Raw genomic sequence first — 17,567 nt, forward strand, 5'->3', positions numbered from 1 at the left:
TCCAATTTCTTCATAAATTAGAAATTATCGTTTCCGAATTTTCGACGAAAAATAGGACATTTTTTGATGGTATTTTAACAGAAGTTAGGCCTTTCTGGTAATTTTGACTGGAATTCATGGGAGAGATCTGACTTTTTTTTTTACTGAGTAAAATAAAATGATCATCGATGCGAAAAAATTGAATTTTGTAGTGAAAATTATTTTATTTTAAATTTTGTCATTTTCTCTATAAAATATTGAGAAAAAAAATTTATGCCTGGACAGGGACTCGAACCCTGGACCCTTAGGTTGGGAAACGAAGTACAAATATAAATGAAATATTTCAATCAATTTCATAGATACGTTCCTAATGCTCTACCAACTGAGCTACCCAGGCTGTGGATGGTTCAGGGCATTATTAGCTTTAGATGGTTGTCAACTTGATTTCGTGAGTTGGTGTAAGTAAGAGCAACACATAACGTCAATGAAGAGCAATATTCTACTATGGTTGCCTATCCATGCACCTTGATAGCTCTTCCTGCACAACAACAGTGTTGAATTTCTCGCATTCTGAAAAAATTCAAAAACGCTGAAAAATTGAAAATTTCGCTGGAGACTTCAAAATGGCTACAGATGCTGAAAACCAGTCCCGAGGGCAGGGGGTGTCATCGGTATGATTTTCAAAAACGATTAAGTAGGTATTATCAGTTTTTCAGAAAAAATTCTCATTGGAAAAAAACATATATAAACTTTTGGAAATCGCCACTTATGGATTTTAAAAAATTCTCCAAAAATTAAAAATCAATTTGGGCAGCTAAAATTCAGTTACATACTGGAAAAATCTAAAATTGTGCTGATGGCTCTAGAAGAGCTGCGTTTTAACATAGGGCTTGCACGAACTTTTTCAAACTTTACAAAGGTAGATCGAAAGATCATGCAAAAATTTATCACCTGTCAAAATTTCAAGTGCTAAAGTGCGTTTTTCGATTTTTGGTGAATTTTTGAAAATCCAATTTAGGCCAAAAATGAGGGAAAAAATCAAAATTTTACCAAATTGACCAAGAAAGCTGAAATTTGGGATATACCCTACTTTCGACATTCCAAATCGATTGATAACGGTTTCAACCAGTTTTGAGCAGTTCTGGAGCCTCCAGCAGATTTTTGAAACTCGAAATTCCCACAAAATTCCATCAAATTGGAGTTGTAAAGCTAAAACTTATTCTAAAAACTAATTTCAATATGCTACGAAGTACTGCAGGTGAATTTCGAGTCGTTTTGGAGCCTGCGGCGACTTTTTGAAAATTCCTGAAACCTCCAGCAGATTTTTGAAACTTTAAATTTTCACAAAATTTCATCAAATGGAGATGGAAAGCTGAAATTTACTCTACACTCCAATTTTAACACCCTCTGAAGACGACTTCAGGTGGGTTCAAGTAATTTTAGGGCCTCCAGCGACTTTTTTCGAAAATTACTAAAGCTTCCAGCAGATTTTTGAAACTCTAAATTTTCACAATATTTCTTCAAATGGAGATGGAAAGCTGAAATTTACTCCACACTCCAACTTTAACACCCTCTGAAGACGACTTCAGGTGGGTTCAAGTCATTTTAGGGCTTCCAGCGACTTTTTTTGAAAATTACTGGAGCCTGCAGCAGATTTTTGAAACTTTAAATTTCCTCAAAATTTCATCAAACTAAGAACTTGACGTTTAGTTGCCCAAGTTGGATTCTACACCTTCTAGAGAAATCGAAAATTACGCTGGATTCACCAGAAGGGCAGGAAATGGTGAAATTTTATTTGAATTTTCAAAAATTATTTTCATCATTTCAACAAAAAGAAGTGGGCACATACATTTTTAAAAATTAAAAAATCCCCAAAAAAATCCAAAAAATTAATTTAGTCTGCTGAAAGTTTGATTTTGTTTTTTGTTTTTTTTTGAAGGGGATCACACAACGTTTTCTTCGAAAATATGCATTCGAAGACGATACTTTCAGTATAGGTAATATTTTTTCAAAATAATGAATTATGATGCTTAAAAACTTGATTTTTTTAAATCAAAAACACGAATAACCTAAACTGTTGTCTGTACAAACTCTAACTCACCTGAGAAAAAATCTCTAACTAATTTTCTCAATTTTTTTTTTTTAATTCTTCGAAATCGATCACATGCACAGCTACTTTGTCAAAGGGCCAAATCTGAAAATTCACTATTTCAGAAAATGGTACCTAAGACAGGGATTCAATTTTGAAAAAGAAAAGAAAAACAACCAAAAAAATTAGAAATTGCTAAATTGGAATTTTTTTTATTAAACCTTTTTTTTAAAAAATAAAACCGTTGAAAAAATTGATTTTTTAGGCAATATTATTCATCTCACAAAGTCTAATTTCGTGATTTTCAATTTTTATTATTTTTTTGTGACCTGAAATATGTCAGAAATCATTTTCGAAATGTTCGAAGGAAGGGTGGATTTTTACGAAGAGTCGAGAATGCCTTAAAAGTCTATAGAAAGGGATGTGAATGAAATAAAATATCCGTCGTTTCAATATTCTAATCTAATTTTCACGTATTCGGTGCTTCGTAGAGACACAAACGAGTTTGAAATTTTGCTATAAAAGCTTCAATTTAGCTGAAAAATAGCAAAACTTGATTTTCTGGAGATCGACATCGAAGTTTCGTGAATTTTACTAGAAAATTAATATGTAGTTTTAAGACTTTCAAAAATAATTTATTAAAAATTGAAAAACGAATCTGAGCGGTACCTATTTAAAAGTTAAGCCTCGAAGGATTTTTACAGTACAGTGAGCAAATCTGAGGTGTTTTTCGAACCAGAAATTATTTCAGATCTGTGTTTATATTTTTTAAAAGAACCGATGTGATTTTTCATTCATTTGCCTTCGTTGGTTCAGGTCACAAATTTTGTCTCTGGTTGAGCGATTCTTCACTTTTCGTACGATTATCTGTTCTATTAAATTTGGTTAACCCGAAGCAGAGGTTTGAAAACGAAATTTTTTTCTTGGTTTTTGACGTGTTTTATTTTCATTACTTACCTTATTACGTGTGTAACTTTTCGTTTTCTGTCTTGATTTTCAGTTTTCGGTTTTTATTCTAGATTTTTGTGTTTCAATTCTTCTAAAATTTTATTTTTTGATTTTTAAATTTGGAAGTATTCGATTCAAAATCAGCCATTGGTGTCGTAAAGATTGCTAAGTAACAAAAAATCGTTAATAAAATGTCCAAGTCAAATAAAATTATTATTCAGAAGACGAAAAAAAAATTATTTTTGTTTTCTTGATTTTTTTTTCATTACTCTCTGCTGGTTTTCAATTCTGATTTTGAACGTCATTTTGTGTTTTTTGTGCTATTACCTTAGAGCTCGATGATTTATTTTTTCACAATTATTTTATTTTCCAAATTAATACACTTTTTAGCGTTCCTCTAACTCGTTCAATTCATTTTAAGAACCTAAATCGATGAAAAAAAATAATACTACGAAATAAACAACACAATTCGCAATAAAATAAATTTTATTGGAAAAAAAAATTCGAAAAAAATTTCTACGATTAGCTATGTTTGAAAATTATTAATTGTCGAGCGAATTCTTCCAACAGTCAGGCGAGCCTCGTCGTTAGATTATTCGATCAATTTCCCTTACACACCTTATTTAAAAAATAAACTCGATCAACTTCCTCCAAATTGGATGATGAAGCCTCTCCATCAGTGAACTTGATCTAAACTGCTTCATAAATGGATATTAAATATTATTAAAGATTATTACGAGTGATAAATTAATACCTATATTTTTCTAAAAACTATACTCTTTATGTTATAAATACTACGAACCTACTAGTTCGTAAATATTTGTAACAAATAAATTAGAGAGAGTTAGGAAAGTTAAATAAATACTAAAATACGAAGGAACTTATCGATAATAAAGCACCATAATACCATAATACGATCTCCATCGTCATCCTGAAAATAAAGCTTAAAAAAAATACGTCGATGCATTAGAAACCCCCGAACCCAATCAAACTCCTCCTCGATTAAATCCATCGCATACTCATCTTCATCATTCAGTTTCAAAAAAAATGGCAAAATAAGTAGGAACTAGAAGTAATCAGTCTCGTATATAAAAGTCGATCAGGAAGGGATGAAGATTTAATATCGTCTCGATTTCTTGTAACCGTGTCCGTGGGATTTGTTTCTAGATCGGCTAGATCCATGATCACTTCTTCCACGTTTCTTTCCATCGGATCGTCTCCTTTCCTCGTCTCTTTCCCTTCTATCCGAACGACGATGCTCTTTCTGCTTCGTATTCCATTCTCTGACGGCGACTCCACTGGCATTATACTGTTTGACGAACTCGGCACAGGGCATGGATTCGACGATCGGTTGATAAATGTCGAAGACGTGCTTCATATACTTGTGAATATGGATACTGGATACCTTATCCTTGGCTCTCTTTCGATTATGCAGCAAAACCAGGTCATCGGAGCTCTGCGGGTACTTTTTGAACTTGGCGCAGTAAAGTGAGAAGATCCTAGCGTAGGATTCCGACTTGATATCAAAATCGCCGGCGCATTGTTTGGATAATTGATGGGTCACCGAGCATCTGGCGAAAGGACGCAGAGATCCTGGATTGATCTTCATATGGTAGACTTGTTCGGTTTCGGTTTCGTCGTTTTTCAAAATCACCCATCTGGGTCGAGGTAGTTTATCGCCATCTTGATTAATTTTCTGGAACCGAGTCGAACCTGGTTTGAGCGATTTCCACATGGCTTTGACTACTGAAGGAGGGATACCGGAGACGAGATCTGGAGCTGGAAGCTCGGAGGGTCGTTTACCAGATAGAAGGACGATTTTATCCTGCACGATGCAGTAGTTTTGGTATCCGGCTCTGATGGTCAGCTCTAACTCGGTGGTTTTCGCGTGGCCTAGCATCGTGTTCCAGAGTTTCCATAGCTTTAGACGGAAGTTGAGTCTTTTCTGAGTGACGTCATCGATGGGGATTTGATCTTTGACATCGGCATCGTTGAATAAATCCAGCAGCACTGAACCGTACGGGTAACGAAGCAGATTACGAGTAGAATTCGGAGCATGCATCGGAGCTACCAAGATCACGTACCATAAAGCGACGTATAGAGGGACTCGATCGACTGGAAGAGCGATTCTGACGTGTAGAGTAAGATGGTATCGTAAAGTATCGTTCAAGATGTACTCCTTGAAGATGGCGTTGACCAAAGGATGGAGTTCTTCTCGAGGCCAAGCTACTCCTTCGTTCTTCTGAACCGAAGAATCGATGTGTTTTTTCAGCAAATATAACACTACCAGCTGCCATATTACTTTGTTACCGAAGATCGTGTTACGTTTTTCAGTTTCGAAGAACGAGGCTAAAGCTTGAGAGTTGAAATCGATCTCGTTCATGTTGGCAGGACCCAAGATGAAAGCTCGACAGTCATCTCGAGTATAAGGGGACTCTATGGTGCTTCCTTTGGTTAGATCTTTCACAGTGCTGATGGCCAATGGATACAGTTCGAATCGTTTCATCATCTGGGTACGAATATCTTCGTCTTGGAATACGAGGAATGGATTCTTGACGAATTTCGAATCAGGTTTGAATAAAGCTGGTTGATTGAATTTCACCAAAACGCACACTTTGCCTTCGTCGATGTTCTCGAAAGTGATGCAGTCTTCGACGACGATAGTCTCGTCTTCGAATTTATACCCGGCTACGACTTTGGCTTTCTTGAGTACGGTGGATTTTAGATTAGCTTTAGCTCTCGTATCGGATATCGTGATAGATGCGCATTTATCGAAACAATCCATTATTTTATTCTTCCAGCATTGAAATTCGGTATTCTCGACGGTGAACATTTTAGCTTTGATTGCTTTCTCGAGACCGGCAGCGTCACCTGCATCGAAATACTCCTTAGGAGAAAGGGGTTTATTTTCGGGCAACTCTTTGTATTTTTTATCCAATTTAGCTTGCAATGTCTTACGTAGACGAGTGAAAGCGTCGAAATCACTGTTCTTCAGATCGGTCACACGTGAGCATAGAAACGATACGAACTCCGGTGTGAACATATCTTCGTAGTTTTCCAATTCGGCGACTGTAGGGACTTTCACGATACTGGCATCGTTCACGCTGTAGGATAACTCGGCGACCGATCCAAAAATAGCGTTTAAACCGAAATTCATGGCGGATTCGGGCCCTATGTAATGAACGATGACCTTATTCAAACGAGGAAATGCAGATCTACGTAAATAATCGGCACAATCGGCGATAGAGTAATCGTCAATTTGTCCATCTGTGGTCACCTGCAGAGTGAGTTTGGCACCCTTACCGAATTTTTCTTTCAGGTAATGTTTGTCGAAATGTTTCAAAATATACTTCATGAATTTGCTCGGATCAGTTCCGCCATATTCTGGCTTCTCGCGAACATGGTCCACACGACGACAAGAAGAACTCCAGGACAGCAACGCATCGAATTTCGTTGTTAAGGCCAATGCTGCTATCCTATTCCAATATGTATGGCATCCGCTGGTCGAACCACTCGCATCGAAACATAGAATTTCCATCGTGTCGAGGAATACACAAACACTTTCGAATGATCAAAATTTAAGTATTGGAAACACTACGACGAGTACGAGTAATTTACACGAAAGAGAAGTTGAATTTAAATTAGAAAGTAGACTATTGCAATTGTAATTTGTAAATGTTTCTTTCTACGTGTTCGCGACGCAATATTGTGAAATATCTACTCTACATTCTAAGAATAGACAAACGACAAAAGTTATAGGATGGTAAAGGACTAAAGGACAAGATAACAGTTATTTTTGCTTTTGCCTGGAACTTTGACCCGGTGAATGGAGTAAATAGTAAACAAATAGGTGCGTGCGTCGTCGTCGTGACCTTGAACCGCGACAATCCGACCAACTATTTCCTACCCTACCTTACCACGAGGGTAGCACCTGCTCACAGGGGTGGTTTGGTGGCTGGTCGTCATACCACAGTCGATCGCGAAATCTCTTCATCGGAGGAAGATAAGTGTACTACATGGAAGACTCAAGTCTTCAGGAGGCCTATTATGAACTCGCGTTACCATAACGAAATTCGTTACCGATTCGTTATCCGTTCGTTAAGAAGTGGTTTGACCAGTTTTTGGCTCTTTACATAACGAAAGGTTGGAAGGTGTCGTTATCGTAAAGAAACCTTCGTTACGGATTATTGCGCTTACTTATGTCAACTTTTAACATAAAATAGTTGAAATTTTCAGTGAGCACGTGCGTGTTTTTACATACTGAAATGTTCGTAATTTTATCCTCTTTAAAATGGGATTTTCCCCAAAGCTGTACCTCTCACCGTTCAAAAGTTCTCGACGTTTAAAGCTGCGAAAACAGGCATGCAAGAGGTAAGTATTGAACTTCAAACTAAAATTACTCAAAATTTTGAAAGAACATCTAGGTATTTTAATATCGCAAAATGTTCGTAATTTTATCTTCTTTAAAATGCTTCTTATCCGAAAGCTCTACCTTTCATCGTTTGAAAGTTCTTGAAGATCAAAGTTGCAGGAAGTGGTCAAATTGTGTTATTACTGTTATCAGTCTTTTTAGTGTGTTGATAAGTGACCACTTTTCGTAACTTTGATCTTCAAGAACTTTTGAACGATGAAAGGTAGAGCTTTCGGTTAAGAAGCATTTTAAAGAGGATAAAATTACGAACATTTTGCGATATTAAAATACCTAGGTGTTCGTTCAAAATTTTGAGTAATTTTAGTTTGAAGTTCAATACTTACTTCTTGCATGCTTGTTTTCGCAGCTTTAAACTTCGAGAACTTTTGAACGGTGAGAGGTACAGCTTTGGGAAAACCCCCATTTTAAAGAGGATAAAATTACGAACATTTTGGTGTCTAAAAACACGCACGTGCTCATTGAAAATGTTGTGTATTTTTAATTTAAAGTTGACATACGTGGTATGCAAAATTGGGAAAAACTTGAATCTTAACGAGTCGTTCATAATACAGGAACTTAACGAAAGCGGTACCTAACGAATCCCTAACGAATTTCGTTATGGTAACCCGATTCCATAATAGGCCTCCAGTTTTAATTTTCACGTCAACGGACACGATTGATAAAAAAATGATACCTATCACCTACCTACCAGCAAATTGTGTAGAGCTATTCGAACAATTGAAATTTTGCTGTGTGTGTCTCATTTTTGAACATGGAAGCGATTGATGAAAAAAAAAAAAAACAGTTTCGATGACCAGTTTAGTTAAAATATTATATTTTTCGATTTTTGGTGAATTTTTAAAAATCAAATTTAGGCCAAAAACAAGAGACCAGCGTACCCGCTGGTCCAAGATAGTTTTTGCCTTATTGCGTTTTGTGTTTCTTTTTATGAGAAATAAGTAGTTTATTCAACTAGGGAGTAAAATTAAATAATCGCCTCGGTGCTGTTAAGAGAGATTTTTCAAAAATATACACCTGTCAGGCAGGGAAAAAATGCGAATTGCTACCATCGATATTACACTAAATGGATACACAGCGTGTAGAGAGGCGGGTGGGAAATACAGTGCTCGCGAAGTTCACAGGGGAAAGGTGAGGTTATTGAGGCGCATCCGTTCGACGCAAGTGATACCCATCGAAACGTTTTGCAAGGGGGAAGAGGCGATCAACTTCAAATTTACGCGGATCTACGCGGCCACCAAATTTGAATTCAAAATCAAAATTGACCAATCAGATACCATGCGCAGAAAAAAAACGCATCAATAACTAGATAAGCCAATAAGCTATCGTTGTTGTTCTTGGCGGCGGGGTAAATGGACTTGCTGGGTATCCATTTAGTGTAATATCGATGATTGCTACTGTTTTTTAGTGAGAACTGAGAACTTGAGAAGGGAATTTTGAATTTTTTGTTCTCAACTTCGCCGTTTGGCGTTTTGTATCATCGTCGTTTGGAATTGGAATATGAAAAAAATAAAAATAAAAAGGGACCTTTACAAATTGATAAAATTTACTAAAAGAAATAAGAAATAACTTTGACAACAATAAATTCTGTGTTTCAACTTTCATCGTGTTAATTTCATTTAAACGTACAAAAAAATATGAAAATATTGAAAATGTAATTTGTCTCAGTTTATAAAATTTAGTCTCGCAATCGGTTATTACGAATACTGATCGTTGATTGGTTTTACAGAAACGCTTTTCTCTGATTGGTTATCTATTCAAATACTGTACGCTAATTGGCTTTTGGCTTTCGGCTAGAAGTGTAAAATTCGTGAATTTCATGGAGTGTGGAAACTGACTTTGGAGAAAACAATATAGTTTTTCGCGACCAGCGCAAAAACTATAATGAGGGGAAAAAAATCAAAATTCTACCAAATTGAGCTACAAAGCTGAAATTTGTGACATATCCTATTTTCGAGCTGCCAAATCGATTGGAAACTGTTTCAGACCATTTAGAGTAGGCCTGGAGCCTCCAGCAAATTTTTGAAACGTGAAATTCCCACAACAAATGAAGTTGGAGAGACGAAATTCATTCTGAAAAATAATTTCAATACACTACAAAGTTGACTACAGGTGGATTTCAAGTCGTTTTGGAGACTCCGGCGATTTTTTTGAAAATTACTGGAGCCTCCAGTAGATTTTTGAAAAGCGAAATTTCCCTAAAATTTCATAAAATTGACCTACAAAAGTGCAATTTGGAATATACCCTATTTTCGACATACCAAATCGATTGGAAACTGTTTCAGACCATTTAGAGTAGGCCTGGAGCCTCCAGCAAATTTTTGAAACGTGAAATTCCCACAACAAATGAAGTTGGAGAGACGAAATTCATTCCGAAAACTAATTTCAATGCACTACGAAGTCGACTACAGGTGACTTTCAAGTCGTTTCGGGGCCTCCAGCGACTTTTTGAAAATTACTGGAGCCATCAGCAGATTTTCAATGCTCGAAATTTCTATTAAATTTGAAAAAAGAATCAAAATTCTACCAAATTGAGCTACGTGCGTATTTTTGAGCTGCCAAATCGATTGGAAACGATTTCAAACCGTTTCGAGCAGTTCTGGAGCCTCCAGTAGATTTTTGAAACTTGAAATTTCCACAAAATTTCATCAAAACCAGTTGGAAAGCTAACATTCATTCTGGGAGTCGTTTGCAAGAAAATTTCAAGTCGTTTTGGAGCCTCCAGCGACTTTTTAAAAATTACTGGAGCCTCCAGCAGATATTTCAATGCTCGAAATTTCCATAAAAATTTACCAAACAGAGTTGGAAATCCGAGATTCACGCCATTGAGTCGACTGCAGGTTGGTTCAAGTCGTTTTGGAGCCTCCAGCGACTTTTTCAAAAATTCCTAGAGCCTACAACAGATTTTATAAACTTGAAATTTCATAAAAAGTAGTTGGAAAGCTGAAATTCATTCCGTAAACTAATTTCAATACGTTATGAAGTCGACTACCGGTAGATTTCAAGTCGTTTTGGAGCCTCCAGCGAATTTTTGGAAATTACCGGAGCCTCCAGTGGATATTTCAATGCTCGAAAGTTCCATAAAAATTTACCAAACAGAGACACCCAATTTTTGACACTATTCTGAAGTAGATCGCAAGTAATTTCAATCCGTTTTGGAGTCGTCAGCAGATTTTTAGAAACTTCTGTTTTTCAAAAAATGCCACAAAATCCATCCGAATCAACTTTCGGCTTTCCAACTCCATGTGATGAAATTTTGTAGAAACTGCAAGTATCAAAAATTCACCGGAGGCTCCAGTAATTTCCAAAAACTCGCTGAAGGCTCTAAAACGACTTGCAATCTACAAGCAATCGACTCCCAAGCCGCTATAGCGTATTGGAATTAGTTTACACAATGAATTTTAGCTTTCCAACTTAGTCCGGCATATGACAATAGGAGTAATTGCACCCCCCCCCCCCCCCGCCGATCCTCCGGGACACTTTTTTTCTTAAAGAGGACATCCTAAGGAACATTTTAAAGCAAAGTTGCCAAAAAAAAAGTTGGCCTTACTTACAAAATAGCGGCCATTTTGATTGACAGGTCAGCCGAAATCGCAGATTTTGCGTTTTAACACAGGACTTGCACGAACTTTTTCAAACTTTACAAAGGTAGATCGAAAGATCATGCAAAAATTTATCACCTGTCAAAATTTCAAGTGCTAAAGTGCGTTTTTCGATTTTTGGTGAATTTTTGAAAATCGAATTTAGGCCAAAAATGTGGTAAAAAATCAAAATTTTACCAAATTGACCAAGAAAGCTAAAATGTGGGATGTACCCTATTTTTGACATGCCAAATCGATTGGAAACGGTTTCAACCCGTTTTGAGCAGTTCTGGAGCCTCCAGCAGATTTTTGAAACTCGAAATTCCCACAAAATTCCATCAAATTGGAGTTGTAAACCTAAAATTTATTCTAAAAACTAATTTCAATACGCTACGAAGTACTTCAGGTGAATTTCAAGTCGTTTTGGAGCCTACAGCAACTTTTTGAAAATTCCTGAAACCTCCAGCAGATTTTTGAAACTTTAAATTTTTACAAAATTTCATCAAAGGTGGAGATGGACAGCTGAAATTTATTCTATACTCCATTTTGAACAGCCTCTGAAGACGACTTCAGGTGGATTTCAAGTCATTTTAGACCCTCCAACAACTTTTTTGAAAATTACTGGAGCCTCCAGTAGATTTTTTAAACTTGAAAATTCCCCAACATTAATTTATCAAATGGAGTTAGCAAGCTGAAATTTACTTCGCAGACTACATGGCGGTTTCAATAGTTTTGAAGCTTCCAGCTATTTTTGGGAAATTTCAATCGTCATACAACCTTTCAAAAAGTTGCTGGAGGCTCCAAAACGACTTGAAATTCACCAGCAGTCAACTTCGTAGCGTAATGAAATTAGTTTGCAGAATTAATTTCGACTCTCCATCTTGGTTTGATAAAATTTTGGGGAAATTTCAAATTTCAAAACTCCACTGGAGGCTCCAGTAATTTTCAAAAAAGTTGTTGGAGGGTCTAAAATGACTTGAAATCCACCTGAAGTCGTCTTCAGAGGCTGTTAAAAATGGAGTATAGAGTAAATTTTAGCTTTCCATCTCCATTTGATGAAATTTTGTGAAAATTTAAAGAAGTTTCAAAAATCTGCTGGAGGTTTCAGGAATTTTCAAAAAGTCGTTGAAGGCTCCAAAACGACTTGAAATTCACCAACAGTCAACTTCGTAGCGTAATGAAATTAGTTTGCAGAATTAATTTCGACTCTCCATCTTGGTTTGATAAAATTTTGGGGAAATTTCAAATTTCAAAACTCTACTGGAGGCTCCAGTAATTTTCAAAAAAGTTGTTGGATGGTCTAAAATGACTTGAAATCCACCTGAAGTCGTCTTCAGAGGCTGTTAAAAATGGAGTATAGAGTAAATTTCAGCTTTCCATCTCCATCTTTGATGAAATTTTGTGAAGATTTAAAGTTTCAAAAATCTGCTGGAGGTTTCAGGAATTTTCAAAAAGTCGCTGGAGGCTCGAAAACGACTCGAAATTCACCTGCAGTACTTCGTAGCGTATTGAAATTAGTTTTTAGAATAAATTTCAGCTTTACAAACTCCAATTTGATGGAATTTTGTGGGAATTTCGAGTTTCAAAAATCTGCTGGAGGCTCCAGAACTGCTCAAAACGGGTTGAAACCGTTTCTAATCGATTTGGCATGTCGAGAATAGGGTATATCCCAAATTTCAGCTCTCTTGGTCAATTTGGTGAAATTTTGATTTTTTACCTCATTTTTGGCCTAAATTCGATTTTCAAAAATTCACCAAAAATCGAAAAACGGACTTCAGCACTTGAAATTTTGACAGGTGATGAATTTTTGCATGATCATTCGATCTACCTTTGTAAAGTTTGAAAAAGTTCGTGCAAGTCCGACATTAAAACGCAAAATCTGCGATTTCGGCTGACCTGTCAATCAAAATGGCCGCCATTTTGTAAGTAAGGCCGACTTTTTTTTTGGCAACTTTGCTTTAAAATGTTCCTTAGGATGTCCCCTTCAAGAAAAAAGTGTCCCGGAGGATCGGCGGGGGGGGGGGGGGGGTGCAATTACTCCTATTGTCATATGCCGGACTAAGTTGGAAAGCTAAAATTCATTGTGTAAACTAATTCCAATACGCTATAGCGGCTTGGGAGTCGATTGCTTGTAGATTGCAAGTCGTTTTAGAGCCTTCAGCGAGTTTTTGGAAATTACTGGAGCCGCCGGTGAATTTTTGATACTTGCAGTTTTTACAAAATTTCATCACATGGAGTTGGAAAGCCGAAAGTTGATTCGGATGGATTTTGTGGCATTTTTTGAAAAACAGAAGTTTCTAAAAATCGGCTGCAGACTCCAACATCGGATTGAAATTACTTGCGATCTACTTCAGAATAGTGTCAAAAATTGGGTGTCTCTGTTTGGTAAATTTTTATGGAAATTTCGAGCATTGAAATATCTACTGGAGGCTCCGGTAATATCCAAAAATTCGCTGGAGGCTCCAAAACGACTTGAAATCTACCGTTAGTCGACTTCATAACGTATTGAAATTAGTTTACGGAATGAATTTCAGCTTTCCAACTACTTTTTATGAAATTTCAAGTTTATAAAATCTGTTGTAGGATCTAGGAATTTTCGAAAAATTGCTGGAGGCTCCAAAATGACTTGAACCAACCTGCAGTCGACTTGATAGCGTATTGAAATTAAAGTACACGGCGAATCTCGGATTTCCAACTCTGTTTGGTAAATTTTTCCATGTAAATTTCGAGAAATCCACCTGTAGTCGACTTCGTAGTGTATTGAAATTAGTTTTCAGGATGAATTTCGTCTTTCCAACTCCATTTGATGTGGGAATTTCATGTTTCAAAAATCTGCTGGAGGCTCCAGAACTACTCAAAACGGTTTGAAACAGTTTTTCAATCGATTTGGCAGCTCGAAAATAGAGTATATTCCAAATTTCAGCTTTGTAGGTCAATTGTATGAAATTTTCGGGAAATTTCGATTTTCAAAAATGTACTGGAGGCTCCAGTAATTTTCAAAAAATCGCTGGAGGCTCCAAAACGACTTGAAATTTTCTTGCAATCGACTCCCAGAATGAATGTTAGCTTTCCAACTGCTTTTGATGAAATTTTGTGAAAATTTCAAGTTTCAAAAATCTACTGGAGGCTCCAGAACTGCTCAAAACGGTTTGAAATCATTTCCAATCGATTTGTCAGCTCAAAAATACAGTATGTCTCAAATTTCAGCTTTGTACGTAGCTCAATTTGGTAGAATAAATTTCGAGCATTGAAAATCTGCCGATGGCTCCAGTAATTTTCAAAAAGTCGCTGGAGGTTCCAAAACGACTTGAAATCCACCTGTAGTCAACTTCCTAGTGTATTGAAATTAGTTTTCAGAATGAATTTCGTCATTCCAACTCCACTTGATGTGGGAATTTCACGTTTCAAAAATTTGCTGGAGACTCCAGAACTACTCTAAATGGTGTGAAACAGTTTCCAACCGATTAGGTATGTCGAAAAAAGGGTATATTCCAAATTTCAGCTTTGTAGGTCAATTTTATGAAATTTTAGAAAAATTTCGAGTTTGAAAAATCTACTGGAGGCTCCAGTACTTTTTTAAAAATCGCTTTATGCTCCAAAACGACTTGAAATTCACCTGTAGTCGACTTCGTAGTGTATTGAAATTAGTTTTCAGAATGAATTTCGTCTTTCCAACTTCATTTGATGTAAGAATTTCACGTTTCAAAAATTTGCTGGAGGCTCCAGGCCTACTCTAAATGGTTTGAAACAGTTTCCGATCGATTTGGTATCTCGAAAATTATGTATATTCCAAATTTGTGGTTTGTAGGTCAATTTTATGAAATTTTAGGAAAATTTCAATTTTTAAAAATCTACTGGAGGCTCCAGTAATTTTCAAAAAATCTCTGGATGCTCCAAAACGACTTGAAATCCACCTGTAGTCAACCCCCCGCCGATCCTACGGGACACCTTTTTTCTTAAAGGGGACATCCTAAGGAACATTTTAAAGCAAACTTGCCAAAAAAAAAGTTGGCCTTACTTACAAAATGGCGGCCATTTTGATTGACAGGTCAGCCGAAATCGCAGATTTTGCGTTTTAACATAGGACTTGCACGAACTTTTTCAAACTTTACAAAGGTAGATCGAAAGATCATGCAAAAATTTATCATCTGTCAAAATTTCAAGTGCTAAAGTGCGTTTTTCGATTTTTAGTGAATTTTTGAAAATCGAATTTAGGCCAAAAATGAGGGAAAAAATCAAAATTTTACCAAATTGACCAAGAAAGCTGAAATTTGGGATACACCCTATTTTCGACATTCCAAATCGATTGAAAACGGTTTCAACCCGTTTTGAGCAGTTCTGGAGCCTCCAGCAGATTTTTGAAACTCGAAATTCCCATAAAATTCCATCAAATTGCAGTTGTAAAGCTAAAATTTATTCTACAAACTAATTTCAAGTCGTTTTGGATCCTCCAGCGACTTTTTTAAAATTCCTGAAGCCTCCAGCAGATTTTTGAAACTTCTTTAAATTTTCACAAAATTTCATCAAATGGAGATGGAAAGCTGAAATTTACTCTACACTCCAATTTTAACACCCTCTGAAGACGACTTCAGGTGGGTTCAAGTAATTTTAGGGCCTCCAGCGACTTTTTTTGAAAATTACTGAAGCCTCCAGCAGATTTTTGAAACTTCTTTAAATTTTCACAAAATTTCATCAAATGGAGATGGAAAGCTGAAATTTACTCTACACTCCAACTTTAACACCCTCTGAAGACGACTTCAGGTGGGTTCAAGTCGTCATTTTAGGGCCTCCAGCGACTTTTTTTGAAAATTACTGGATCCTCCAGTAGATTTTTGAAACTTTAGATTTCCTCAAAATTTCATCAAACTAAGAACTTGACGTTTAGTTGCCCAAGTTGGATTCTACACCTTCTAGAGAAATCGAAAATTACACTGGATTCACCAGAAGGGTCAGGAAATGGTGAAATTTTATTTGAATTTTCAGAAATTTTTTGCATCATTTCAACAAAAAGAATTGGGCACATACATTTTTAAAAATTAAAAAATCCCCAAAAAAATCCAAAAAATTTTTTAATTTTTTTTCAAAAAATTTATTTAGTCTGCTGAAAGTTTGATTTTGTTTTTTGTTTTTTTTTGAAGGGGATCACACAACGTTTTCTTCGAAAATATGCATTTGAAGACGATACTTTGAGTGGGTAATATTTTTTCAAACAACTCCAATTTGATGGAATAATTTTGTGGGAATTTTTAGTTTCAAAAATCTGCTCGAGGCTCCAGAACTGCTCAAAACGGGTTGAACCCGTTTCCAATCGATTTGGCATGTCGAAAATAGGGTATATCCCAAATTTCAGCTTTCTTGGTCAATTTGGTAAAATTTTGATTTTTTCCTTCATTTTTGGCCTAAATTCGATTTTCAAAAATTCACCAAAAATCGAAAAACGCACTTCAGCACTTGAAATTTTGACAGGTGATGAATTCTTGCATGATATTTCGAACTACCTTTGTAAAATTTGAAAAAATTCGTGCAAGTCCTATGTTGAAACGCAAAATCAGTGATTTCGGCTGACCTGTCAATCAAAATGGCCGCCATTTTGTAAGTAAGGCCGACTTTAGAAAAAACTTGTCCTGGTGGATCGGCGGGGTGGGGTGCAATTACTCCTATTGTCATATAAAGCTCGGTCTAGACTCTAGGGGGCAAAAAAAAAGTGGTCTTAAATTTTAGAATTCAATTGGACTTGGAGTCAGCGAGGTTCAGAGGTATGAGGAGGGGGACAGATTATTTTTCTCAGAAATGGCAAAAGGTCAAAAACTGCAATTTTTTGAAAAATAACTCGTCAGAGGGTTTTTTTTGCAGATACGAGTAAATTGGATTTTCATGCTCAAAAAAGGTTCATTTGCACATATGTATTTGGGACCCTCAAGGCTCGAAAGTCGAAGCATATAAAGGAGAAAAAAAATGTGAAAAACTTCAGTTTTCTTTTCTCTCACTTTTTTTGGATTTTTTTTTCGATATGAGAAGAAGGAAGTGGCAAAATAGACAGTGATTATAACTTTTGTAACTTTTCATGAAACTGATGAAACTTATAATATGGAAAGAAAAGAGGAAAAGTACACGTCTTTTCCGTCAATAATCAGTACTTGAGAAATCGAGAACTACCAAGAAAACCTAACCTAACCTAACTTCGTCTATCTCTAGTTCATATGCGAGCTGCTAGGAGCGCTAGTGAAACGAGAAACATGTGTATACTCTGTTCCAAATAAGAAACGCCAACTTTTTCAAGGCGCAAAACATAGGGTCCACATGAACAAGCAATGTTGAGCACTACGCTAAACCAACGAAATTAATAACCGGTTTGCTTTTCATTGCTGCGTAATGTTGTTTACCTCCCCGTCAGTTCCCCGAACATCACGCCTCGTCGTGTGTTGCGGGTTGTCAGTTGGCGTTTCTTATTTGGAACGGACTATAGTGCCCTAGTGTGTAAAGACCGACGAGAGGGAACGCGAGTACACGTACGTACGTACGCGTATACGTGCGCGCGCGT

General features: G+C 36.4%; 1 non-coding gene across 1 annotated transcript; it reads right to left on the bottom strand.

The window, feature by feature from the left end:
- Positions 1-253: 253 nt before the first annotated feature.
- TRNAT-CGU (transfer RNA threonine (anticodon CGU)) lies at positions 254-376 on the bottom strand. Its single transcript has 2 exons — positions 340-376; positions 254-289 (listed from the first exon to the last, which is right to left on the bottom strand). It is a non-coding gene; the product is annotated as a tRNA-Thr (tRNA).
- Positions 377-17,567: the final 17,191 nt, after the last annotated feature.

Source organism: Planococcus citri, chromosome 1 (genome assembly GCF_950023065.1).
Source record: "Planococcus citri chromosome 1, ihPlaCitr1.1, whole genome shotgun sequence".
Lineage (NCBI taxonomy): Eukaryota > Metazoa > Arthropoda > Insecta > Hemiptera > Pseudococcidae > Planococcus > Planococcus citri.